This window comes from Podarcis filfolensis, assembly GCF_964270895.1.
Source record: "Podarcis filfolensis genome assembly, chromosome: 15".
In the NCBI taxonomy this organism is placed as follows: domain Eukaryota; kingdom Metazoa; phylum Chordata; class Lepidosauria; order Squamata; family Lacertidae; genus Podarcis; species Podarcis filfolensis.
Window position 1 is genome coordinate 38943413 of NC_139618.1, and position 27329 is coordinate 38970741.

A 27329-nucleotide genomic window follows, 5' to 3' on the forward strand; every position below is an offset into this window, starting at 1 on the left:
GCGTTGACTTGGGCCCTACATTGTGGGTGCCCAGCATGTCTGCACTGAGCTGCATTGTGATGTGATGACGCAACGTGATGTCATGACATCATGTTGTGATGGTGCGGTGCACACGCCGAGGCACTGTGGTAGTGACTGGACCTGTGGGACTTCGCGGCAGAGGCACAGACCCTGGTTCAGTCACCGCCATTGTACCAGAGGTAAGGCGACAGGCAGCTGCGGCTATGGCGCACGGAGGCAGCTGCGTGCATTATTGAAACATCCTTTGAAGTGGGGCTTGGGTTTGTGGGAAGGGCAAAGGGAGTAGGACCGGGGAGGGGGTGAAGAGAGAGCCGGGGTGGGCAGGATGGCAGCAGAGGGATGTGGGAAGGGGCTGTGGCAGCTGCTTTTGCAGAGGCGGTGGTAGGCGGCAGCTGCCATGTACAGAGGTGGGGGAGAAGGCCGGCTACCCAAAGGGCACCCATAGCAAAAAAAGGGGGGGTCTTTGGTGCCTATGATCTGTCCATCCCTGCCTGATAATAGAGCATCCAGTTCTGCAAAATCCCTTGCGATATTGAAAGAAATATTGAAAGAAAGAAAAAGAGAAACCTGTTCAGTCTACCTAAACAGACTTTTGAGGTCCAGTTCTTAAGGAAGGCAAGCCATAATTGACAAATCCCATCTTTATCAGTTAACACCCCGTATTAGATCCAAAATCAGCACATGCCAGTCACAAATGGCAAGCACAATGAGAAAATCAACACAGAGGGTACAGTTGATGGCAACCAGAGGGTCTAATATAATCTTATCAACACATCATAAAAACTTAAAATCACCTTTTCATTCCAAATTATTTGAATTAAAATTGAAAGTCTATTATGAACCACCCCCCTTTCCCTCCTGCTGGGTTTCATCTGCACATTCAATAGAAAAGCCGAGCGACTGATTTTTTAAATCAGCTTTTGGAAGTAAAAGGCTACATGGGAGAAAGCAAAGCAGTCTACCTACAAATTGTTGGGACACTGGGGTATTTCGTTAAGAAATAACACCCCCTGTAAGGTTGCCTGAATGCAATCTCCAAGAGTCAGATTGCCATTTGATAACTTGGCCCCTCCTGCTGAGAAGATTGACAGCTCTCAATGTGTTATGGGGATAGATGGTAGCAAGTCCAGGCTTACTTACACACACACACACACACACACACATACACACACACACTTGCTTTGCTTTCTTATTATTCTTTTTAATCCAACTGCAGTTTCCAGGTCTCATCTTTAAGGCCTCATAATACAGTTCAGCTTGAAACCACACAGTCTAATTTAATCAAGCAACCTCTGGAAGAATAAGAAAGTTATGCTATTTTATTTTTTAAAAATTAAAGTGTATTTAAAATGGAGATTTCACTTTGTGCCAGAATCTCTCGACCCTATTTTATGAGTAACTTACTCAACGATTTTAATCTTTATTTTTAAATGGAGAACTAAAATGGTTCGTTAATGTGCAATAGGCTCATCAGGAAAGGGTCAGGCAAAAAATCAGTCCTGGGAACAGAGGTAGACAAAACTATTAAGAACTACGGAGAAAATAGAGCAAAAATTACGTTTCTGCAAATAAAGTTTTTGAATATTAAAGTCTGGACATTGGTTTAATTTCCAAATAAATATGATTTGAGCTTTTTAGCTGTGTTTTCACTACCCTTACTTCAAAATATGTGATCTAGGTCAATTAGTGTCACCCCAAAAAATTCCTGCTCAGTCCCCTCAGAGAAATCAACTCGCAGAGCCTGCAGTGGAAAAGGGGTGGGAGGGTCAGAGTTTCAATGTGAAAAGCGGAGAGTGCTGTGTGGAGTGGGCTTAAATAGCCTGATCTCTATTGTTGTTGTTGTTTAGTCGTTTAGTCATGTCCGACTCTTCGTGACCCCATGGACCAGAGCACGCCAGGCACTCCTGTCTTCCACTGCCTCCCCCAGTTTGGTCAGACTCATGTCTGTAGCTTCAAGAACACCGTCCAACCATCTCGTCCTCTGTCGTCCCCTTCTCCTTGTGCCCTCAATCTTTCCCAACATCAGGGTCTTTTCCAGGGAGTCTTCTCTTCTCATGAGGTGGCCAAAGTATTGGAGCCTCAGCTTCAGGATCTGTCCTTCCAGTGAGCACTCAGGGCTGATTTCCTTCAGAATGGAGAGGTTTGATCTTCTTGCAGTCTATGGGACTCTCAAGAGTCTCCTCCAGCACCAGAATTCAAAAGTATCAATTCTTCGGCGATCAGCCTTCTTTATGGTCCAGCTTTCACTTCCATACATCACTACTGGGAAAACCATAGCTTTTACTATACGGACCTTTGTTGGCAAGGTGATGTCTCTACTTTTTAAGATGCTGTCTAGGTTTGTCATTGCTTTTCTCCCAAGAAGCAGGCATCTTTTCATTTTGTGACTGTTGTCACCATCTGCAGTGATCATGGGGCCCAAGAAAGTAAAATCTCTCACTGTCTCCATTTCTTCCCCTTCTATTTGCTAGGAGGTGATGGGACCAGTTGCCATGATCTTCGTTTGTTTGTTTTTATGTTGAGCTTCAGACCATATTTTGCACTCTCCTCTTTCACCCTCATTAAAAGGTTCTTTAATTCCTCCTCACTTTCTGCCATCAAGGTTGTGTCATCTGCATATCTGAGGTTGTTGATATTTCTTCCGGCAATCTTAATTCCGGCTAGGGATTCATCCAGCCCAGCCTTTAGCACGATGAATTCTGCATATAAGTTAAATATATGCAGCCTGATCTCTACTTCTCCCTAAATGATCAGTTGCCCCATGTGGTTGAGGAAGAGGGAGAGAGAGGGGGGGAGAGAGAGAGAGAGAAAGAGAGAGAGAGTTTACAGTATGTAATACCCCTTGTACTTTATTTCTAACTTGTACAATTTCAAAATATGGATATGCATTGCAACTTTCTGATATCATTCAGAAACTTTTGAGTTAATTCAGTGAATTAGTAAAACTGAATCAGTTCATTCTATGCACAGCTTAGAACACACTGCTTTCACAAACTGTTTTAGTTTGACGATATAGCATTATTTATCTTGCAAAAGCTCCTCTCACCAACTTGACTATTTCTTGAGAGTTTGTGGTGCCTGTGGGGGATAACTCCAGCTGATTTTTTTAAAAATAAATCCTTAGTCTCTGTTTGTCTTTAATTAGGAATTGACCTACTTGAGTCAAATCTTATTCAGAAACTGCCAAATGCATTCAAAGAGACTGAAAGTGCAACTGGTAACCTATTTGTCTCAGCAAATGTGTGATTTCATAGAGCTACAGTTTTTTTTAAGTACAGCTTTATAAAATATTTTCTCATGCAAGAGAGACCCTCAAGTAGCTGTCATCGCACAGCAGTGGGTAAAAGCAAGAATTTAGTAGTTCCCTCATCTCTTCTCTCACTATATATTAATAACTAGAGATTATTGAAGTCAATTAGACTAACCACATAGTTTTTGAAGTTGATTTGACTCAACACAGCCGATTCTTAATTAAAGGCAGTCAGCTTTACTAGGTGAGCATGTAACACTGTCTTTTAAGTCTTTGGGAATATCTGAAGCTGTCTTTCACTTAGTCTGGGTCCATCTTGCTCAGCATTGTCTGCAGCAGTGTTCTTCAGCCTTGGGTCCCCTTGTTGGACTACATCGCCCACCATCACTGGCTATTGGCTAAGCTGGCTGGGAATGATGGACACTGTGGTCCACCAACACCTGGGGATTCAAGGTTAATGAACCTCCAGATTTTGTAGGATTCTAACTGCCATCATCTCAACCAGCAGTAGGGTCAGGGATGGTAGGAGCTGTATTCTGACAATATCTAGAAGGATCCCCAGCCATGATCTATGCCAGGCATAGGCAAACTATGCCCTCCAGATGTTTTTGGACCACAACTCCCATCATCCCTGACCACTGGTCCTGTTAGCTAGGGGTGATGGGAGTTGTAGTCCCAAAACATCTGGAGGGCCGAGTTTGCCTATGCCTGATCTACACTGACTGGTGTGGCTCTTCAAGGTTTCAGCTCCACCAAGAGATGCTGGGAATTGAATCTGAGACTTTATGTATGCAAAACAGATTTTTGCCACTAGCTACACCCTTTCCTGTTTCCAATTTTACAGTTTTTAAAGAATATGTGCAGATTTTTCAGAATTTATACAGTTTTATCATTGAAAACCTGCACTGAAAAGGGATGGAATTATTTAGTCACATCCTGTGATGAACTGGCTCAGCATCTACTAGGTCAGGCGGACGGGTCGGGTCTTGGATCACTGTCTAAATTTCCCAAACTGTAGCATCACTTTAGGCCATTTTGAGAAATTAAAATTGTGTTCTGGCCTTGACTAGGGTGACTATGGTGAACCCTGCTGGCTGAATTTAGCATGTACTGATGCCTGGCCTGAGTGGTGGACTGATGGGGACAATTATAATGGGATTCTGTGAGAGCTGCTCCCTCTATGTGTAGGGCACAAGATTACATCCCACCCCTTGGCCACAAACATAAATCCTTCCTGTATTGATTTTACTATTTCATATTTGCATCCATTATGTTCCTTGCAGTGCAGAAGCCACACACACACACACACACACCACATAACTTCCAGTTGCATATTAATAACTAACAGAGATTTGCCCTCTCTTGGTGAACCTCCTTACATCTCCAGCCTCTGTCAATAATGAAGAGGGCCACCATCAGTGCTCCCCCCGCCCCGGAAAATAGGTGTTGGTTGTTACAGTAAGTGCCATACTTTTTAACAACAACAAAAAGGGGTGACAGTACTGTGTACTTTTGAGAAAACACATTGGCCACCATCCCTTTACATTTGAAACAGTTGCTCCATATATTGGGACCAATGCACAGGATTAAAAAAAAGTGTTTTATATATACACATACATAATTCTATGTGGTATTAAATGTCACTACAGCAGAGTTCTATGGAAAGAATTATTTGCTACACTCAGACCCAGTCTGAATATAAGCTTTTCAACAATCACATGGCCTTTGGAGATGCATATTGAACATCAGTAACATTTCAGATTGGTTATTTCATTTTCTAAACTACCATATTTAGACACCCACAAAGCAAGAGGTTAATCATCCCGTAAAATGAATATGTGTTATGAATTGCAGCCCATTACATAGAATGAAGATGGCAAAGCAATATATTTGGAAATAGTAACTGCTGATTATTATGTAAGATATGTGGGGAAAGAGAAGAAGAAAATAACCTACGTGTGATCCAGTCAAAAGCCAAGCTCTTTCAAATATGATTTCAGTGGGAGAGATTTAACTCTCTCCTAAGAAGTTGTCTTCTTGATTTTGGGGTTTGTTTGTTTTTTACTTCTTCAAAATTTTGTACAGGCTGATGTTCAGCATGCACACATCCCAGAATAGAAATGTGAAATAGCTGGTGTTAAGGTCACAACAAAGAATCTGAACCCATCAACTTTACCTAACTGAACCCTGCAGGGATCCTTAACTTGCTCAAAAGGCTTCTGCCCTTTCTCCATGGATGAGACCACCTCAATGTCAGGTCAGAAAATTAACTGATTTGCATCATCCTGGAAGGTTGTTTTCAATCAACTTTTCTTAAGAGTAGACCCATCAAAATTAATGAAATAAGTGTAGGAATGGTCATTTATTTCATTGGGTTTACTCTGAGTAAAAGTTAGTTGACTATAACCTTCAGGCTGTAGGGAGCCTCCATAAGTACAGTAGGCTCTGCACTTTGTACATCCACCCTCTAATTCATGGAAGGCACCTGGAACAACAATTGTGCGTATAGATATTGCATACATATCTGTGTCTTCCTCATGTGAAAGGCTGAGGGATAAAATCAATTTTGCTTGCATTTTAATTTGAAGCTACCTGATTCACAATTCTTGAACCAACATATGAACCAAAACACAGCCACCCTCCAAAACGTTCACTTATCTAAATTTTGCAATGCAGTTCTCTAGCCAGTGTTTACAAAAATGCATATATTAGGCAAAAGGAGGAATAAAACTGAAAACAAGTGTGAAAACGAGATACAAAAATGCATTCTATTATGGGAAATGGCTTGCAAAAACATACACATTGGTCAAAATTGTATACAAAAAAACCCCAAGGGTTGTTTTTTTTTATAGAAATGTGCTCTAATATGCTGATGGATTTTTCATGAAGGTAAATGTGGAGAACTGATTTTAAGATCGGAAAATGAGAAAATGAGAGAACTAAAATTGGCAGATCCATCCATCTCTACTTGCATGCTTTCTTTACATGGTTTGCAAATACCTGAAGGTTGTAAAACAACTGAACTATATCACTGTCATCCAGAAAATGTTTCATTTTAATAATGCTAGGCTGAAAAGAGAAAATCACAGAGATTTCTGATTTATAAACACTTCAACCTTCTTGCATGAAATGGACCAAATAGTTTATACAACGCCATTCCCCAATGCCCATGCTTTACTTGTGTTATCCAGCTAAATTAAAACTTTGAGTGAAATGGAATGCCCTGCATTCTACCCCCCTTGCATATATTGAGACATAATGCTTGCATAATGACACCACAATTATTGTAAGTGCATCCCAGTGAACATAACTTTAGCTGCAAGGGGACATCCCGTTGCCTTTAATTCAGCTCCCAAACATCCAAGACTAATTAAAAGCCTGCATGGAAGATTTATGACATAGAAGAAAAGGATTTTCTCACAGCAAAATCTGCCAAGCACAATGGTAAGGATTTGGAATCTTTGGAACAAGAGAAGACAACACTGTACTAAATGTTCTTTTGCTGCTCCCAAAGAACGATGCTAAATGCCCTTTTCAAGTACGTGACTTCAATCAGAGGTTATTGGGAGAGACAGATGAATAAATTGGTAGATGAATGCAGATCATTTTCAAGTAGTTCTGACAAAGCTGATAATGTGGGCAGCTGAATGTGCATGCAAGGGAGAATGTTGCACATTTCTAAACCTTTAAGGCAGGATAGGGGAACCTCAGGCCCAGAGGCTAAATGTGGGGGGAAACCCTTGGCACTCTTCCCAGATAACATCTTCCAAGATAACGCCCTCATTGAATGCTTTTGTCTGGTTGGCATGTGTCTAAAGTGTAAAAACTGTGATAATGCCTCTTGCTTGTCTGGAAGGAGGCAGACTAAAACGTCGGTGAAATTTTGTGAGGGTTTTTTATTTTATTTAATGCAAACTGATGTGGAAATATGGAGCACAGAGTTCTAGACTGGAACAAATAAGAAACAGAGAGAAACCAACATTGACAGATTTGCCCATCTCTACCTGGGTGCTGGTAAAGCACTGCACAGAAAGAATCTCTTTGGGCTCCCATTTGTTCTGGATCTTGGCAAGTCATTATTTTTGTAAAGAAACAACAGCTTTGAGGTTCTCCTTTAGAAAGCTCAAGAACTTAACTTTTGGGCTGTCCTGGTTTTTACTTTTTGAAAATCATGTCAACTTCTGCAGTGTATTAATCAACATAAGTACACATGTACATAAGTAAAACACAGTAGAAAAATAATATTGATGTAATCTTACAAACAATGCTATCAACCATTAATGATAGATCTGGAGGTACAAGAAACTTTAAGAAAACTGCATTTACATAATACAGTTGTACCTTGGTTCTCAAACTTAATCCATTCTGGAAGTCCGTTCCAAAACCAAAGCATTCTAAAACCAAGGCATGCTTTCCCATAGAAAGTAATGCAAAACGGATTAATCCGTTCCAGACTTTTAAAAACAACCCCTAAAACAGCAACTTAACATGAATTTTACTATCTAACGACCATTGATCCATAAAATGAAAGCAATAATAATGTACTGTACTATAAAATAAGAAAGACAGTATTGTAGATGATAAAAATTAAAATTATTATTTTTTATTACGTGCACGGATGATAGTCATGATTTGGATGGGGGGCTTTTATCCATTTCCACAGTAACACAATCAATCAGTCAATCAATCAGTAGCTGAACTGGGTTCCACACAGTCACAAAAACAAATTAACCAGAAAAGCCTCAAAAACAAAAAAGCAAAATAAATAGCAAAAACAAAAGCGCCAAACTTAATCTGTTCCAGAAGTTCGTTTGACTTCTGAAATGTTTGAAAACCAAGGTGCAGCTTCTGATTGCTGCAGGCGCCCTGAAAACAATAGCCAACAACTGCATTGGATGTTCGGCTTCTGAAAAACATTTGAAAACTGGAACACTTACTTCTGGGATTTTGGCGTTTGGGAACCAAGTCGTTTTGAGTACCAAGGCGCTTGAGAACCAAGGTACGATGGTATTGCATTACAAAATTCAGCCCCCCCCCCAAGGGAACTATGGAACATTCCTGATACTTCCATTCTATGCAATTCTGAAATACACAATCAGAGGTGAAAGCTTGTTGAGATTATACTATCTAAGAAGCATCCCTGAAGTGTGTATTATGTATAGTTTAGCACTAGTATGTTTCCCTTGGACAGCAATATAGGCAAAAGTTTGGGAATCATCCTTAAAGTATTATAATATTCCCAGGTTTGACAGAAGGGTTACTAAAGTAAAAGGAGTCCCTATGTGTACACACACAAATTAAATAAATAACCTCACCAACACCTGGTTCTGAATACAGCATTGCACCTTTTTTTGTGTGTGTGGGGGGGTGTGCACCAAGTATATCCTCCTATCAGTATTTTTAGCTGTCTTGATAATACAGCCACTCTCCTGCCTGGCAGCATAATTACAGCAATCAACATCTCAGTTCCAAGAATCTGAAATAACAAAGCTGAAGCTCTTTATTTGTGGAAAAAAATCTTGAACTGTCTCAGAGGGGAGAGGCCTAGAATAGGGACTGACTGGTGGAATAAATCAGGACCTATCTTGTATGTCAAGAGAAAGAAGCTTCTGTTTGGAACTCAGTATTGGAAAAATAGTACAATAATTCACAATACTTTTCTTTCTGTGTACACAACTCTGTCCACCTGCTCCCTCAGTTTCCTTCCTTGTAACCAGCAGTGAGGAGTCTTTTTTCAGCACAAAGGCCACATTCTCTTCTAGACAATCTTCTGAGGACCATATGTGAGTGGTGAGGCTAAGCTAGGCCACACCCACCCATCCATACCTCTCTATCCCCCATCTATGCAAGCATTATTGGAGTTCAAGGATGCATTTCAGCCAGCCAAAAGCACTCAGAATGCAAAATAGGTCTGCAACCTGGATAATGGCTGAGAGGTGTAGCCTGAGGAAAATTCCAAGAGCCAGATAGATGGGCCTATGTTTCCCCACCCGTTCTCTACAAATACAGTTTTTCTTCCTCCAGGGGACTTTCTGAAATCCACCTTAAATATAACACAAGTTGGTCTGAGTTGATGGAGTGCTAATGCTGTGCTCTGTTGAGCAAGTCATTTCCAGAGCACCTATATATTATTAAGCCTGATTTGTTCGCACAAAGTTTGCCTGTTTACATGATACCAGCTGTGTAGTATTTATTCTGCCTTGCCTGTCAGGAGGCTAGATGATGCTGCATCAAGCAAGAGTGATCCCACACTTTCCAGTGCATCTTTCCCATCACTCTCCTTATTACCAAAAGTCTGTTTTGTGATATTACCGGTGTCATATAGCCAACATGCTTAAGTCCATATACACATTTAGAAAAATACTCTGTGATCACAAGTAACAAGCACTGGTTTCTTAACGAGTAATGCCAGACTAACCTTATTTCTTTTTATCTTTAATCAGTTGAGACACATTAAGTTCTCAAGTGGAAGGGGAAAGGGGCCCTGCCATGATTTTCAGATTATGGAATGGTCTGCAAAACAGACCATTGGTTCTCCCTGCGCTGGCTAAGAACATTTGCATGTTTCCCTGGAATTTCCAAGTTCTGAGCTTAGGAAAATGCCTTATATTGAGCTCAACCATTGACCCACCTAGCTCAGTATTGCCCACATTGACTGGGAGTGACTCTCCATGGTTTCAGACCCTACCTGTAGATGCTGATGCTATGGCCCTTCCCCAGGTTGATCATTATTATTGCCTGCAGATCATCTGTCATCACCATGATGACTCACCATCTTCCTGGACCAGTCTGCAGCCCGCCTGTTTCTCCACTTGCTGCCTCTTATTCTGCACAGACCAACATCGTGGCTTTTGCCATAGCTGGTGTATTTTGAACTGTCCCTTCTGCAGAACCCCTTGAACCTCTGCCAAGTGGTCTGTGGAGCTTCTTGGCAATGTCAGCAGATGCTCAAGGCAAAAGTGTTCCGATCACATAGGTGACTTTGCATCTTCAGGATCCTAAGTCAGTTGCAGTGTAATCCTGTACATGTCTACTCAGAAGTAAACCACATTGTCTGCAGTGGGATTTCCTCACCAGCTAAGTGTGCATAGGATTGCAGCCGTAGGCATTTTTGGGTAACATTATATATGGAAAGCACATGAAGCCAATGACCGGGCAACAACGCCAGCCCCCTAGTAAAGTTGAGTTGATATTCACATTTCCAATTCCTAGTACGCTTCTCACTCTGTGGTTGGCTCATTATCTGCCCCAGTGGATCAATTAATTTTTCTCCACCATCTGTTAAGCCAGTTATCGCTTCCCCTGGATGCTGCCGCAGATCTGCCACGTCCTTTAACAACAAAAGACTGTACAAACCAGAGAGGCAGCAGGTGAGGCTCCTGGTGGTTACAGTACAGTGCAGAATGTCACTTATTATCCAAGGTGGATGAAAGGAAAACCTAGTGAGTCTGGGGTGGGCATGAGGCGTCACCTTGGAGTGACTCGAGTCTAAAACTGAGACAGTTGTATTTCCCCGATCTGTTTGATAAAAACTATATTTATTTCAACCACCTGCGTGCAACTCTCGGGTGTTGGTTGTGGTGTAGAAATTAACTCCATGCAATTGTGATTCTTTCACACCAGAAATATTCCCCACATAAGGTATTCCTTATGAGATGGGGCTACCCGATATTCAGGTGGGGCTTCAAGAAAATGAGGGGTGGGGGTGGGAATCCACAGTAAATCATATGCCCCTCTCACAAAGGGATTTACCGAAGATTAATGATATTACATGCCTATTTTCCACATTAATTGCCTAGCTGCATCCATTCTCTGGACATCTCAGGCAAATAGTATCCACTCTGTAGTTTCAGAACAAATGGAAGGGGCAGCATTTTATATGGTAAAAATAATGAAACTGAATTAGTCTTTATTACAGAATAATTAATCCCAAACAGTTTTGTCTCTTGCACCACCCACTACTGGCATGAAGCTGCTGACAAATTACCCCAAAGAGAATGTGACCTTTGATATGGAAAGGTTGTCCACCCCTTGCATAAGGTTTAAGCTGTTGGAACAGCAACACAAAAAACCTTTGGTCAGGATAATAATAATAATGTGGACTTTCCTATACTTGTTACTGCCAAAGAAGATTAGGTAGCACATTTTTTATTTTAAAAATCTTTTGATATATTATGCTTTTAATAAAATTAAAACTGCAAAATTTTGTCATCTCTGAATCTCTGTGTGCTACCAGAGCTTCTTTGCAAACCTCCAAAGGGACCTAAAATTTGTCTCACTGTCACATTTAAAATACCGGTATATTATTGCCCAAGCATTAATGAATGTCTCTGCCTAGGCTGCTCTTTTGCAACTAAAGAAATCTTATGACACTTGTACATACACAGAGAACCAAAGGAATAATTGTGTTGTCGTGTTTTCTTTCCTTACAATAACAAAGATGGCTTTTCACATTAAGCACCAAATGGCCTGTAAAAGTGGAGCAGAAAATAAAGTAAACCTAATTCTGTGGAATGGCAAAATCAGGCTGCACTTTCCTTGAAAATATAGGCTTTCCCCCTTCTTAAATATGTCACTTAGACTCATCAAAGTGGCTTTTTCTGCCCCTGAAGTCCAATTTTTTCAAAAAGCAAAACCATGGATTCAGTGAAGAAACCAAATATGATAGGTTTCAGCGGGACTCTTCCCCTTTCAATTTATCTCTTCCTGGAAATAATGTGGTGTTCTTTTTGGAAATGCTTGCACAGCCTTTTAAAAATACACTCCAGCTGTGAATCATAGACATTATAGCCAGAGAAAGCCCTCTAAATACACGGCAGCACAATCCCATCCCCCTGGTTATATAGGATTGTTCGCTATGGTATTTCACGCACAGTTGAACATTCTTTCTCTAAGGATTCAAGGCCAACCAGCACATTCAAGAGAGGGGGAATCAAGCAATAGAGGCCTCATGGGACTCAGCAACCTGAGAATGTAGGTGTGGGAAAAATCATATGTTTGTTCTAATCTGAAGCTGCCATTTTTTATTTTTATTTTCAAGGGGAACTTTAGGGTGCAGGACACTCCATTTGCATTCTGGATCTGACAAGAAAGAGAGCCTCACATAGCAGATGATGAAACAAATAAGGTTGCTTCGCCACATGCTTCTCGGAATGGCTTACTAGTGGAAGCAAGGAGATTTCGAAGATGATCATAGGAAGTAGCAGAAGGTGAAGTTGCACCTGTTTGCACGGGCATTTGAAGAAGTAGGTTGAGGTGAGATGAAAAGAAATGATTGTTGTCACTTCTCTCTGTGGTACAAAGTGTGTATCTGTTACAGTGTGTTCTCCCTCATGGAGAGCACAGGTTGCGGGCAGGGCTGACAAGACACCTCACTGTTACTAGGTAAATGGTTTGGCCATCCTTTAAGCAGGGGCGGGCTGTTACTGGGGAAAGCTAGATGTTGCCATTTGTTGATTGACAGCCCTATTTGTTAAATACAAGGCACGCAGCGAGGAACTTCCTCTTTTCGCTGCGTGCTTCGGATCACCCGCCCTCCCTTCCCTAATGTTAGGCTGTTTGCTTGACCTTGCTATGCCTGTCATGGGGTCGTCTGCTTTGGGGCAGGGGCCTGGTAGGAATTTTGTCCATTTGGCTGATTAGTGTGTGCCACTTGGTTTTTGCCTACTGCTTAGCAAATCATCACAACTTGTAAGGTTTGCGGTTAGGCATTGGTCTTGGAATTGGTTGGTGGAGGGGTATGGATTCGGCTGTGCCTGCCCCTCCAAAATGCTGCTGGTGATGGAGGGGTATGGATTCGGCTGTGCCTGCCCCTCCAAAATTGCTGCTGCTGCTTCAAGGGTTTTCCGTTAAAGGAACCCAGGGGCTCCCCATGCTTTTGTCCGAAACCCCCTGGCAAGGGGCTAGGGCCACGCAAGCCCCTGGGAGCATTCTGGGGAGAGGTGAGGCATGGTTCCCAGTCCCGTCTCTCTCCCCAGGTGACTTACCCTTGCTGACTTCGCGGGGGGTGCGAATGTCAGAGCTGTCCCCGTGCGGGGGCAGTTAGTGCTACCAATGCCTAAGCAACCACTCACATTGCTGTAATTTGAATAAAGTTGTGGCCAAAATTATGCCAAAAACCTTAAACAAAAATTAAGTGTCAATTGTGTTTTTCTTTGGGGGGGTGTCTTGGGGACCTCGAAGCGCAATTATATATTTTAGAGTGGTACCACATTTTAGGTGGTTATTATTATGTGCTTTATTTATTCCCACCTTTTCTTCAGGGCTGGGACTCAAGATGGCTCAAAAAGATTCAAGGAAATATAGGTAAAACTCACGTAGCTAAGAACAGATAAAAGGTTATGGTTAAAAAAGTAATTAAACTATAGAATTAAAGCATATATTTTAAAATACAAATAGCAGATAAACCAAGCAAATGATACAGCACACCATGAAGAGTCATTTCCTTAAAAGCAGTCAGTTCCTCAAAGTTTGCCGGAACAAAACCTGCATGTGGGAGGGCAACAAAGAGAGACACAGCCTAGCTTCTCTCAGAATCATGTTCCAAAGCCTGGGAGCAGCCACCACAAAGGCTCTCTTCCAAGCTCCCACCAAATGTGTCTGTGAGAGTGGCAGGATTAAGAGAAAAGCCGCCCCCCCCCAAGAAAGAAAATTTTAAAAAGCTATCAGAGCCAGGTTCATCAGAGAAAATATGGTCCTTCTGACAGCCTGGGCAAATTAGGTAGGTTCACCTTTAAATGTGAACTGAATTAAATTACTCCCCCATCCCTAGGCTGGAGAGGTTAAGACTGGCCAAAAGTGGTCCAGCAACCTTTGCGTCTTAGAGAGGATTTAAACCCAAGTCTTTCAGGTCCTGGTCTGATTACACCCAACTGGATGTGTCTAGCCAGAATCCTATCTTTATTTATATTACTCAATATATCACACTGGAAAATGATGCTACTGTGACACTGCTGCTGATGATAGGCTAATGATAGGCACCATACTAGATGTCCTATTTTTCCATTCCTTCATTTCTGTTGCATTATATTCCTCAGGACACACACACACACCCAGGGCGGGGGAAGCTTGCTCTTAAATTATGCCATCCCAACAAAAGTCTATTTATCTCCAAGTCCTCTAGAGTCTAGCTCTTCCTAGCCTCTTTAGTCTCCCTGGAATGGTTCTCTGGATTACCAGCCCATTCACAAGTAACCAATAGCCCACTCATAAATGCTCACAGGTCAGGGAGCATTTTCTTGTACTCTGAGATAAGTGAAGTGTTTATCTCCAAAGAAAACCTTACAACTAATGTCCAAGCTCTTCTGACACTCCGATTATGTTTTTTTCTTTCTTCAAAAGACATAAACCAGTCTGCAACAAAGCCTCTCTTCTTGTGACAAGATGCTAGGAGCAAATAGAAAATGAGTGTGTTCATTGTTCTTCAGTGTTATATAAGTCTTAATTTTCACTCGCCATCATTGGGAGTTCAATTTTTCCCTAGCCTGCAATTTGCGGTCATCAAGACCCTCTTTTGTTCCTGACATGGGAGAAGCACAGAGTCACCTCTGAGGTCATGCTAAACTTGGGAGTAGCTCTAAAATATGGCGGGAAGTCAAGGACAATGCAGATATAACACCACACCTTGGTTCACCCTGAGAATGTAAGGGAGAAGGAATTTGCCAGAAGAAGTTCACATGTGAAGGAGTGTGTGGCCATGTACAGCACACTTGATCTCTCAAGGTTCAGATAAGAGGATGTGTTGCATCTGCACTGAACCTTGGTTGGACAGTGCACACATTTGCCAGCTGCAATTCATGGTGTATCCATGTATCCATTTTTTAATTCCTGTTTTGGCAGTGATGGGGAGAGGGATCATATATAGACTGCTTTCTAGACTGGGCTATAGTTTTCTAATTTTAATTAGTGTATGTGCTATCTGGACCCCTAGCTATCTAAACTTTCTATAACATAGAGGAACCCTCACAAATCACAGATTGTGTGTGTGTGTGTGTGTGTGTGTGTGTGTGTACTCCCAGTGGAATATGGCAGTATATAAGGTCTGATTTTCCATAATTCACATATAAACCAGAAACTAAGCTGAAATCTGCCAGCTCTTGTTTTATTGCCTTGGCTGCTTGTATTGGCTCAGGGATCATTAAGTAGCATATCATCTGCATATAAATTGAGCAGGTGATTGCTTTTGCTTATATTAACTCATTTTATTTTTGGATTATCCCACTGACATTGAGGTGACAAAGCAGGGTGAATAACGGGGATGAGAATGGGCACCCCTGTTTCGTCCATAATTGATGTTAATATGCCTAGAGTTTGGAAGAGAAATCCACCTCCATGCTGCCACCACAGTTACAGTGATGAAGCAAGCAGATTTGACCCAATCTCTGCAATAGCTCTTCGTAGGCACACTGATTGGGCCTGGACTGAGTTTGATGTCAGTCAGCTGTAAGGGCAACTCACAATCCAGTGGATCTCTGGACATTCAGCCCTACCTCCTCCCCACCCTTGGAATGCCCCATTCTGGAGCTTTCTGCCAGGCTTTATCAGCAAATATGCCTCTCTCAGGCCTCCCACCCACACTTTTGGCAACCAATGGGAGGCTAGATGACCCAGCAGAAATGTTCAATCTAAACTTCCCCCATAGCCCAGCATAGGGTGGGGGGTGGATTGTGTCCTAAAAGTGTTGTTCAACTAAGTTTCACCCCTAGATTCACTGAAATGACCCAAGTTAAGCCCATTAATTTCAATGGGTCTACTCTGAGTAAAACTTGACCATTCTCTGAATCTATATCTATATATCTCTATCTATCTATCTATCTATCTATCTATCTGTCTATCTATCTACCTACCTACCATCTATCTATATCACAGTTTGTTTGTTTGTTTGTTTGTTTCAAAACCTGGGTCCAGTTGTAGTTTGCTAATAACTTCCAATAAAACATTCCAGGTCACTGAGTCAAAACATATTATGAAGGCAAGGACTAGTAGCGGGGCTTCGCTCTATTTGCAATATGCAATATTGCATTTAATAATCATTTCAGGGAGTGGTATGTATTTCTTTCTTTTGCGAAAGAAACTGAATTGATCTGGATGTACATTTTTTTGTTACAATCTGGTTGAGGTGAGATGCTAGGAGAGAGGTGAAAGTCTTATAATCTTGATTTAGAGTGCAATGGGGGAGTGTGAGTCTAATTGCTACTTCCTTTTTAAATGGTGTAAGCTGCTGTGAGTGCTGTGTTTGACTTTTACTGTGGAAAGTGAGGCATGAATTTCCTAAAATAAATATAGGTAAAGCAGGTTGGCTGGGAGTGGGGGTCAAATCAACAAAAGTGTTTAGCAAAACTGTTGTCCATGCATTGGAACCTCACAGTTAAATGACTGCAATGCTTGTGGGGGCAAACACATTGCTTGTGGGATATGCACTGTTGCCTATCTGCTACCAGACCAAGATAGATAAGTCTCTGTAGAGTTCAGAACTAGGTTACTTAGGAGACCAAATTATCCCTTATATTCCAAGTAGCTGCTCTACAGTCATAGAATCATAGAATTGGAAGGGACTATCTAGTCCAACCCCATGCAATACAGAAATCTCAGCTAAAACACCCATGACAGATGGCCATCCAATCTCTGCTTTAAAACCTCCGAGGTAGGAGAGTCTACAACCTCCACAACTTGTTGTTATTGTCTGCATTTGGGCCTTCAATACTTCTCCTTTTAGAATCTCCCATCCTTCTTGGACTCCCTTCTCACTGAGTATTTCTGGCCGCAGGATCACACCCAGTAGCTCTTTCAGCTTCTCTAAATTGGCCTTCTTAAAGTCCAGAGTGCGTGTCTGACTACATACAGTTTTTCCTTGACTTTGTATCCTGAAACCCTGAAACATGATCACTTCCTCCCAAGTTTCTGAGCACTTCCCCCATCAATCACTTCCTCCTTATTGGTGAGGACCATGTCCAAGATAGATGATCCCCTTGCTGGTTCTTCCACCTTCTGGGAAATGAAATTGTCAGTGATGCAATGGAGGAATTTCTCAGACCTTACACTCTTGGCAGAGTTTGAGTCCCAACAGATATCAGGGAAGTTGAAGTCCCCCATGATTATTATTTATCTCCTTTTTGAATGTTTCGTAATCTGCTCTAGTAAGGCATCATCCAGGACTTCAGTCTCGCTAGGCGGTCAATAGCAGACACCCACAGTAAGGTCACTGTTGATTCTCCCTCCTACAGTTTTTACCCCTGTGCTCTCAATCTGCTTTTCATGCTCCAGGTCATGGATTGCTTCACAAGTGTACACATTCTTTATATACAATGCTACTCCTCCTTCCTTCCTGTTTGGTCTATTTGTTTTGAACAGGTTATACCCCTCAATTCCTACATTCCAGTCATGAGTCTCATCCCACCAGGTTTCAGTAATGTCTACCAGGTCGTATTTGCCATCCTATATTAAAAGCTCCAATTCATCTTGTTTGTTTCTCATACTCTGTGTTGCTTCCTTCCTGTAGTTTCTTGCCCTTTAGCAGGTTTCTAAAGCACCACCTCAGTTTCATGTGCATCAATAAAACTACTGTCTCCAGTGCCAGGTGCTCTTTTGTCATTTGCATTGTTTTCTCCCTTCCCCCTCAATATTTAGTTTAAAGCTCTCCTGATCAGATTCTCAAGACTTGTCATTCTTGTCAACTGCTGTGAGGTGCAGCCATTCTCTCACCAGAAGTCCTACCTCAAAAGGAGACCATGATCCAAAAAAACCAAATCCTTCCTGACGACACTACCTGTCCAGCCAGTAGTTTACCTCAAGTATTTTGCTCTCTCTTCTTGGGCCACAACCTTCAACAGCCACCTTCGTGTCTTCTGTGGTTGGCAAGTGTATACAGTGGTACCTCAGGTTAAGTACTTAATTTGTTCCGGAGGTCTGTTCTTAACCTGAAACTGTTCTTAACCTGAAGCACCACTTTAGCTAATGGGGCCTCCTGCTGCTGCCGCACCGCCGGAGCACGATTTCTGTTCTCATCCTGAAGCAAAGTTCTTAACCTGAGGTACTATTTCTGGGTTAGCAGAGTCTGTAACCTGAAGCATCTGTAACCTGAAGCATATGTACATCCTTTACATACAAGTATAATGCCATTCCTCCTTCCTTCCTGTTTGGTTTATTTGTTTTGAAGAGGCTATCCCCCTTAATTCCTACATTCCAGTTGTGAATCTCATCCCACCAGGTTTCAGTAATGCCTACCAAGTCATAATAGCCCTCCTGTATTAAAAGCTCCAATTCTTCTTGCTTGTTTCCCATACTTTGTGCATTTGTGTAGAGACAACTGAAACCATGAGTTGTTCCCTCCAGCTGCTTCCTTCTTGTTGCTTCTTGCTCTTTAGCAGGTTTCTGGAGCACCAGCTCAGTTTCCTGTGCATCAGTGAAGCTATTCTCCCCAGTACCTGGTGTTCCTCTGCAGAAGAGTTTCTCCTGCATGTTCCAAAGCCCTGGCCACAGTAACTCAGAGCAGGGCTTTCTGTCTGTATGCCCCCGTTCTGTGGAATGGCATTACTGATGAGATATGACAGGGCCAATCTATCTACACATTCCAGAAATGCCTGGATACATTTTTGTCTTGATGGCTTTTACCAGCTAAATGAATTATCTTTGCCATGAGTTTCTGCTTTTTATTGTTTTGTTTTAAATATGTCTGCTGTCTTGTGTTTTAACTGTTTTATTCTGTTTTAATTCTACATTAGATTGAGATGCTTGTGTACAAGGTTATAAATAATGAAGATGATTAGAGTCCTGTTCTCTTCAAAAATCATAGAACAGAATCCTGGAATTGTAAAGTTGGAAAGGACTCCAAGGGTCATGTTGCTCAACCCCTTGCAATGCAGGAATCACAGCTAAAGTATCCCTAACAGATGGTTATCTAACCCCTGTTTAAAAACCTTTTCTGGAGAGTTCATCACCTTCTGAAGTTGTCCATTACACTGTCAAACAGTTCCTGCCATCATAAAGTTATTCCTAATGTTTAGTCAGAATCTCCTTTATTGTAATTTAAATCCATTAGTTTGAGTCCTATCCTCTGGAGTAGCAAAAAACAAGGTTACTCTATCTTCCATTTGATAGCCTTTCAGATCTGTAAAGATGGCTATCACATCTCCTCCCAGTCTCCTCTTTTCCAGGCTAAGCATCCCCAACTCCCTCAGCCATTCCTCATAAACCTTACTTTCTTAGTCACCCTTCTCTGCACATCTTCCAGTCTGTCAATATCCTTCTTATACTGGACACAGTACTCCAGGGAGTCTGACCAAGGCTGCATAGATCTGGACAGTATACTTTTGTTGATGCATCCTAGAATTGCATTGGTTTTTTTTGCTGCTGCATGTTTGCTGTTGACCAATGTGAAGCCTCTGGTCCACTGAGACCAATGCCTCCCGAATACTGCTTTTAAATATCTCTAAGTTAAACTGAAAGGCCAATGAAGCAAGTAGAAGGGAAGAATCATCTCAAGGGGCAGGACTTGAGATCATACATCTCAAGTAGAAGCCCAACTCTTTATGGAATTTATAAGGCTCTGCTTTGGTTCAATGCAAGCATTGAATTGTTTTGCTAAAACATACAAAGAGATAGCAAGAACCTAAAACACTATACAGTCTTGGAGAGTTTCTCTCTTTCTCTCCCATTGAAGTAATTAACACTGAAAAAGCCTTTCTAATTCCCTTAGCTGGGCCAAGGGAATGAATAGTTTATTAAGACTCAATATCACCCCATTTCATTGAGACCCATCAGCAGCCCAGGAGTTAGGGGGTGGGGAGGGAGCGTGGAAATGCCTTGTACAAATCACTTAATTGCTTGAAGCCTACCTGGTAAGTGCAAATTACAAAATTGATCAAACTAATTTATATTTCTCCAAAAGAAGTTTTTTATTCTTCTAAAGGAATAAATCTCATTTCCAGCTGCATTTTAAGAGCCCCTTGGCTCTTGTCAGAAAATTGTACAGGATTTCAGCCAAGGAGCTGCTGCTCTTGCGGTGTTTGTCAGACTGTATAATAAAGCCTTGCTTCTGATGTGCCACTGGAGGGCCATTTTTGTAATGGTTAGCAACCATGATGGCTTGCTCAAGAAACAAGAGGCAAAGCAGTGGTGCAAGCAAGGGAGAGGAGGAAAGAACCTATGTGCAATAAGAACCTATGTGCAATAGACAATTTTGAGAATATTAACTTGCAGGTATACATTTCCTTCTTACTTAGGACAAGAATGGGTAACCTGTGATGCTCCAGATGTTGCTGGACTGAAGCTGTCATTATCCATGAACAATAATCATCTTATCTGGGTCTAATGAGAGTTGGACAACAACAATATTTGAAGGGCAACAAGTTCCACATTTCTGATCTAAGAAATTGCATTGGTTTTTACATGTAAATGGCACAGCTTTCCATATTTTCCAGTGTGTCATAGCCTCTAACACACACACACACACACACACACACACATGAGAGAGAGAGAGAGAGAGAGTTGTGTTTTTCAGAATGTTCCCACATTATGGAATGTGTGTGGGATGAGAGAATAGTTTTAATGGAGTGATAGAATACAAGTCAAAGAAAATGATAGCTGGCTTAATTGACTGATTCCAGGCAAGCTGTGCATTATTCTTAAATCGTTGATAGTCTTCTCAATACCTCCCCCCCCCCAAAAAAAAAGTCATGTAGAGGGACATAGGAAGTTGTCTTTTAGTGAGTCAAACCATTGGTCCTTTTGGCTCAGTATCTGGGGGAATAATTAGGTTCTCCTGCTTCCTTGCTAAAACAATACAGATGACAAACTTAGCAGATGTAGTGACTTTCTACCGTCATTGCAGTTACCCAGGGTTGTATCCAATGCTTCTCCTACTTAGAGTGGACCCACTGAAGTTAATGGACATGGCAAGCTTAAGTTCATTAATTTCAATGGGTCTATCCTTAAAAGGGCTAGCATTTGCTACAACCACCCTGCTTGCATGTTTGACACCTGTGAATATGAGAAAATGGACATGATATTGGAAGTAAGGATTGATGTTTCTGCCAGTTCCAGTTTTTTTCATTTTCTCATTTTTCCAGTCTTGAGCTTAGTTCTCCACATTCCCACATTGGTTTGCATCCCCCCCTCCGCTATGAAAATTCATTAGCATTTTAGGGTCACTTTTTCCTAATATTTTTATTGCAATATTTTGCCAAACAATTCCCCCCAAATATAATGTATTTTAATGTGATTTTCATGAATGTATGCATTTACATGCACACTTTACTCTAGAACATAGATTTTGGAATACAACAAGTTACTTGGCTGGACAGCAATGCAAAATTTAGGTAAAGGGACCCCTGACCATGAGGTCCAGTCGTGGCCGACTCTGGGGTTGCGGCACTCATTTCGCTTTATTGGCCGAGGGAGCCGGCGTACAGCTTCTGGGTCATGTGGCCAGCATGACTAAGTCGCTTCTGGCGAACCAGAGCAGCGCACGGAAACGCCGTTTACCTTCCCGCCGGAGTGGTACCTATTTATCTACTTGCACTTTGACGTGCTTTCGAACTGTTAGGTTGGCAGGAGCAGGAACCGAGCAATGGGAGCTCATTCCGTTGTGGGGATTTGAACCACTGACCTGATCAGCAAGCCCTAGGCTCTGTGGTTTAGACCACGGCACCACCCGCGTCCCTAATGCAATATTTAGAGGAGTGCAAATTTTTAATGGTAGCTGCGGCTGTGTTTCACGGTATTGTTTTAGAAATTAGGTAATTTGCAAATTGAATCTGATTTCTCCCCCATCCCTACATGAAAGCATGCATGCTGGCTTCTATAAGGGTCATCATGTTTGTTGACCTATGGCAAACAATACTCATGTACACAAAATTATTTTTATGGGTGGCAGCAAGCCATAATGGAAACAAACAAAAATCAAAGTCAGGAAAGAGGGAAAAGAGCAGTCCAGTTGTTTAAACAACAACACATTTTTCTCAATTATTCATGCAAAATTCTAAAAGAGAGTACCTGTCTTCTAATAATTACCCAGATCCTTATGCATGAGCACACAACTTCTAGCCAAGCTAGTGTGCACTATTTATGCAATTGAGAAACAACAACAATAATAGCAGCTATCCTCCAGGCTGAAAGTTAAGGCAAGTCTCTGTGTTCTTTATCCAAAGATGGCCCTGTCCTCTTTACTTGGATGCAGCATCATTTTATTTAATTATTTTGGCTCCTCTGCGCCTCCTCTTGGCATTGCAGCCTGGCTTGTTTCACCCCTATTAAGAAAATTTTAATGGCAACCATTTGTAGTACAAAGGGTCTAATGTAGAGATCAATAAAAAGAATTCACTGGGTCTTATGTCAAAAAACCCTCTTTCTATTCTCTCTTGCCCAAATGTCAAGTGAGCTGCAGTGTGTTAAATGATGTCACATCAATGCACTAAGTGAAGAGCACTTAACCGTTCCCTGAGAGATTTTGATTCCTAGAGCCATTTATGCTTCATATTAACTCTACCTTTTGCTTCTACTGCATGGAGTATCCGGGTTCAATCAGGAAGACAACGGCCTGGCTTAGCCAACAGGAGCTAATGGGCAAAATGCATGATTAGATTTATTTTATTTTATTTTATTTTGTGAAATTTCTTAAATGCACTTTAAAAAAAAAAGGCTCAAGCGATGATATCCAATGTTAGCCATATTCAGTGTAGGCTCTTGAAATCAATAGGTGATGTTTAACTAATCCATCCTGCCGGTACAAGGATTTCTGCTTGGACAACTGGGTCTTCCCCACTCTCCTTTACCTGCGCACATCCCATGTCCTCCCCAAATCTGTCGCAGGGGGTTGCAGGAACCTCCAGAATAGATTGGAGGGGGTTGGAGGAGGAGGGGGAAAGTCCCATTGTGCAAGTGTTGCACAAGTGGAAATCCTGGGATTGATGGGGGACTTGCTACTACTCTGGATACAACCAAATGGGTTTAAGGAAGTCCACTGATGGTTTTCTTTGTAGGTGTGTTGTTGTTTTTGGTTTTGTTTTGTTTTGTCTTCTTTTTTGGAATGTGTGTTTGTAATTTTTGTTGTAATATTGCATTGAAAATTCAGTTTTTTTTAAAAAAGGAAGTCCACTGGTTTCAGTAGGTCTGCTTAAAATATCACTTAGTTGGATATCACCCAAGGTGCTTTACAGCACATTAAAATTTATCATCATCATCTTTACTTCCCACCCTTCACCAGCAGGTCCCAAGGTTGGTTACAACACTTTGAAATTCAGTATCAAGAACAGTTCAAACAATTTATAGTCACAGGAATAAAGTGTGCCTGAAAACACACATCTCAGGTGTCAAAGACCAGAGTAAAGAGGTGTACCAACAGTATTCACCAAAAGCTGTATAGTAAAGGTGCCAGACACACCTCAGCATGCAGGGAATGCCATGACTTATAGACAAGACAAAACTAAAGTAGAAAACAGTATAAACAATATAATGGCATGACAACCATCTCAGGCCAGCAGACATAACATCAGGGACAATCAGGTAAAGAATGACCTGAAATCAGTCACCATATCCAATCAAATCCCATCCGTACGTTGATTTGACAACAAAAATATGTCAAAGAGAACTTGAGGAGCTGTTGTGTGAGAGCTCATTAAATCTGTTCACACTGAACACAGGTACAAGTTGCCTTTATGCATGTACAAGTGTTGATGTGTTTGAACAACTCAACTAGTGTGAACCCAGGTGCACAGACTGCATACTGTACTTGTTGAACATTGCCTATGAATAACTGCACAAGTGAACAACTCAACTATTTGTGTGCAGATGGTACACTCGTTGAATGCAATATGTACATTGTTTATTGGATATCCAGTCTTCTGTGTATCCTTTTGCCCATGTTCTTTTTGTCCTCTTTACCGTTCTTTCACACACTATTGTGCAGAGCGCACATTTACACTAAATTACTGCTTGGGACATTAACTATCTTCTAAGAGTCATTCTTAATGCTCAATATTGACCTCCTTTAAATTTAGGAAGATCATTTAATGACAATAACACTTAGCATTTGCTTAATGCTCTACATCTTTAATGTGCTTTACAAATGTTAACTAATGAATTATGAAGAGAGATTGGTTCTCCCTTAAGTACAGGTAGCCAGAAAACCGAGGTGGGGGAGCTGTGGATGCTCATTGCATCAGGCTCCCAAGAGCTGGACCAGGGGCTGACATATCGTTGAGATAGAAGCTTGGGGTCTTCACAGGTAAATCTTTGCGAGAGGCTCATAGCACTAACAAGCGGATCAGAGAAGACTGCAATCCTCTGCATGTTAGGGCTGTCTCCTACTGAACACAGGATTGCACAGAACTGGGCTTTGTATCACATACAAACAGAGCTGTGGCCAGATATTTAATCTTCTAAGCTGAGGCAGTCATAGGAAGGCTAGAAGCAAGGTAAAAATTCAGAAAAATGGTAGGAAAGGAGCAATAAATAGAAGTCGCATAGCACATAGTACAAAATGATTAGAGTAGGTGTTAGCTTAAACTAATACATTGGCCATCCTCTTTAGTATGCTTGTTTATAGTCATAATGGGCTGTTCAATCATTAGCATAAAGTATGTGTGGGATGGGGAAGGCAACAGGACTGCACTTACCATCTCCAGCATTGACATTCACACATTCAGTGGTGGGTTAGAAAGATTTCTAATCAGTAGGGAGAGCTTATGTACATCAAAATATATTTATGGAGACTGATGGAGACTGGGGTGTGTGACTAACCTGCCGCTAATGGCTACACGCAGCCTTCATCCTGATTTTGTATGGGTGATGGGAGCTCAGAGGGAATATAGGATGGGAGGAGGAAAAAAAATGTGGTGTGTGTGTGTGTGTTTGTGTATGTGAGAGAGAACACGCAGATGGAGTGGCAGAAGGAGACGAGGAAGCACTTTGCCTAGATCTGTCCCTTCACCAGCACTAAGAGCAATCTGTCCCTCCTCCAACAGCTTTCTGGATAAGGAGGAAGATGATGGAAGAGGAGGATGGGGGGGCAGCTGGAGTAGAGAAAAGTGGGGCATAATTTATGCAGTTGTCCATTGGTTGAATAATTAATAAACTTCCCACCTTTTAAAAATAATAAGAATAATACAAAGAGGGCAAAGAGTAAAGCTAGCTGCTCCCTAGGGAATAACCATTTTGAGTCTCCTTCCCAAGAGATTGGGGTGTGGCAAATTTCCCTCCACTCAAGGGTGGGAGGGGCATTCTCAAATCACCACACCCCTGGTCTGCACCACTTCAGCCTTCCTGAGTGCCCGTGCTTCAGTTAAAGCCCAGGGGGAGACACTACAGTGGTACCTCAGGTTAAGTACTTAATTCGTTCCGGAGGTCCGTACTTAACCTGAAACTGTTCTTAACCTGAAGCACCACTTTAGCTAATGGGGCCTCCCGCTGCTGCAGCGCCGCCGGAGCGTGATTTCTGTTCTCATCCTGAAGCAAAGTTCTTAACCCAAGGTACTATTTCTGGCTTAGCGGAGTCTGTAACCTGAAGCGTATGTAACCTGAGGTACCACTGTATGAGGTAACTCCTTCCATGGAGCTTTTAGGGGAAGTGTGGAAAAGCTACAGAGTACTGAAGAAATATTTGCTGGAAAGAATAATGCATTGCATGACAAGAGACGTTTGAATTTTGAAGAATGGCTGCGTTTCAGTTCCTGTATTGTTTCAGAAAGCGCAAATTAGCCCAGTTTGCCTTTAAATACAAACTGGATCAAATTTTCCCGCATCTCTAGCCATTTGTCATTTTGCACTTGTTGATGCTTTTCTCATAGGCTTAAAAATGTCTTATGCTGTACACCCATTTTTGTGTTAGCACCAGCTCTAATTTATCTCCTTTTGGAAGGCTTGTGTTAGGATGCTTCAGTACACTTCAATTCCCTTGTAAGTGCCTTCTCCCCGGGTATCCAAATCAAGGTAATGGGCCATCGCCAGACTTCCATCAGTGGCGTCACTCTGTATTCTTGGAAAGAACTGACATGTAGCCATATGTACCAGCTGATGACCCAGCTTTCAGGCAGATCATTCAACTTCAGCACTTATAAAAATTGGCTTATGATCTTATAAACTGTGGTGGTGTCTTCATGTTTGTAAAGGAATAAAGAGTACCTTTGTCTTCAGAATAAAGGCAGATGGCTCTGAAAATATGTGAAAACCAGAGAGATAGCTCTGAGACATCAATTGCAGTATGACTTTTTTAAAAAAACAACTTTTTTCCTATGATAAAATAAGCTCTCCTTACTGGCCATCTGAAGTGGATTTGTGTCATATGTAACTCAATAGTACGGGTAATATTAGTTTTTGTAATGATACATTTCTTTTCTCTCTACCACTTGTCAGCCCATTCTGTTTGAGTGTTCTTTAATATATCCATGCATTTACATTGTATACGAACATTAGGTTTTTGCACACTTCAAGTTAACTTGTAAGAAGCTTCTAAGAAACTCCTGGGGGATTGTTCACAAGTTGTTATAACATCATACATCCAATTAGTGTTCCATTAAGAGAGGGCTGAGGAAGCTGTGGCCCTGCAGTGCTCGACTCCAGTTCCCATCAGCCTCAGTTACCATGACAAATGGTTGGGGATGGTGGGAACTCTACTCCATAAAAATCCCCTGGGTTAAGAAAACTCCATTTTCAGATGCCCACGTTGCAGGAGTATATTAATGTTCTGTCTGGCGGGATGATATCACCATGAATGGACAGCTTTGTTTAGGAGGTAGTTGCAATAAAGTACTGGAAAAATATAGATGAGCGAATCACTGAATTGGAGAGGTGGCTGGGATCCAAAGTGTCATCTAGTCCACCTCCTTGCAATGTGGGAATCAAGCTTTCGAGATGTCTCCGCTCTCTCTGCCCACACACATGTCAGAAGTGCCTGGCACAGGATCTGCCTACTCCTGCTGTCACCTTGACAGGCAGCTGCAGAGGGGAGCCAAACAGACCAGAAGAACGTGGGCAGGGTGGCGTTGCTGGTGGAGGCTCTCTTTCACAATGAAAGTGTGGTGGGTACCACATTTAGAGGGAGGGACTAGGCCATGGGTAGGCAAAC

General features: G+C 41.8%; 1 long non-coding RNA gene across 1 annotated transcript in view; it reads left to right on the forward strand.

Moving 5' to 3' along the window:
* The first annotated feature begins 2003 nt into the window (after positions 1-2003).
* The window catches only part of LOC310750831, an 82346-nt gene continuing 57020 nt past the window's right edge, over positions 2004-27329 (forward strand). The window contains exon 1 of the long non-coding RNA XR_014542319.1: positions 2004-2327. This is a non-coding gene — a long non-coding RNA (uncharacterized lncRNA). The remainder of the gene's footprint in view (positions 2328-27329) is intronic.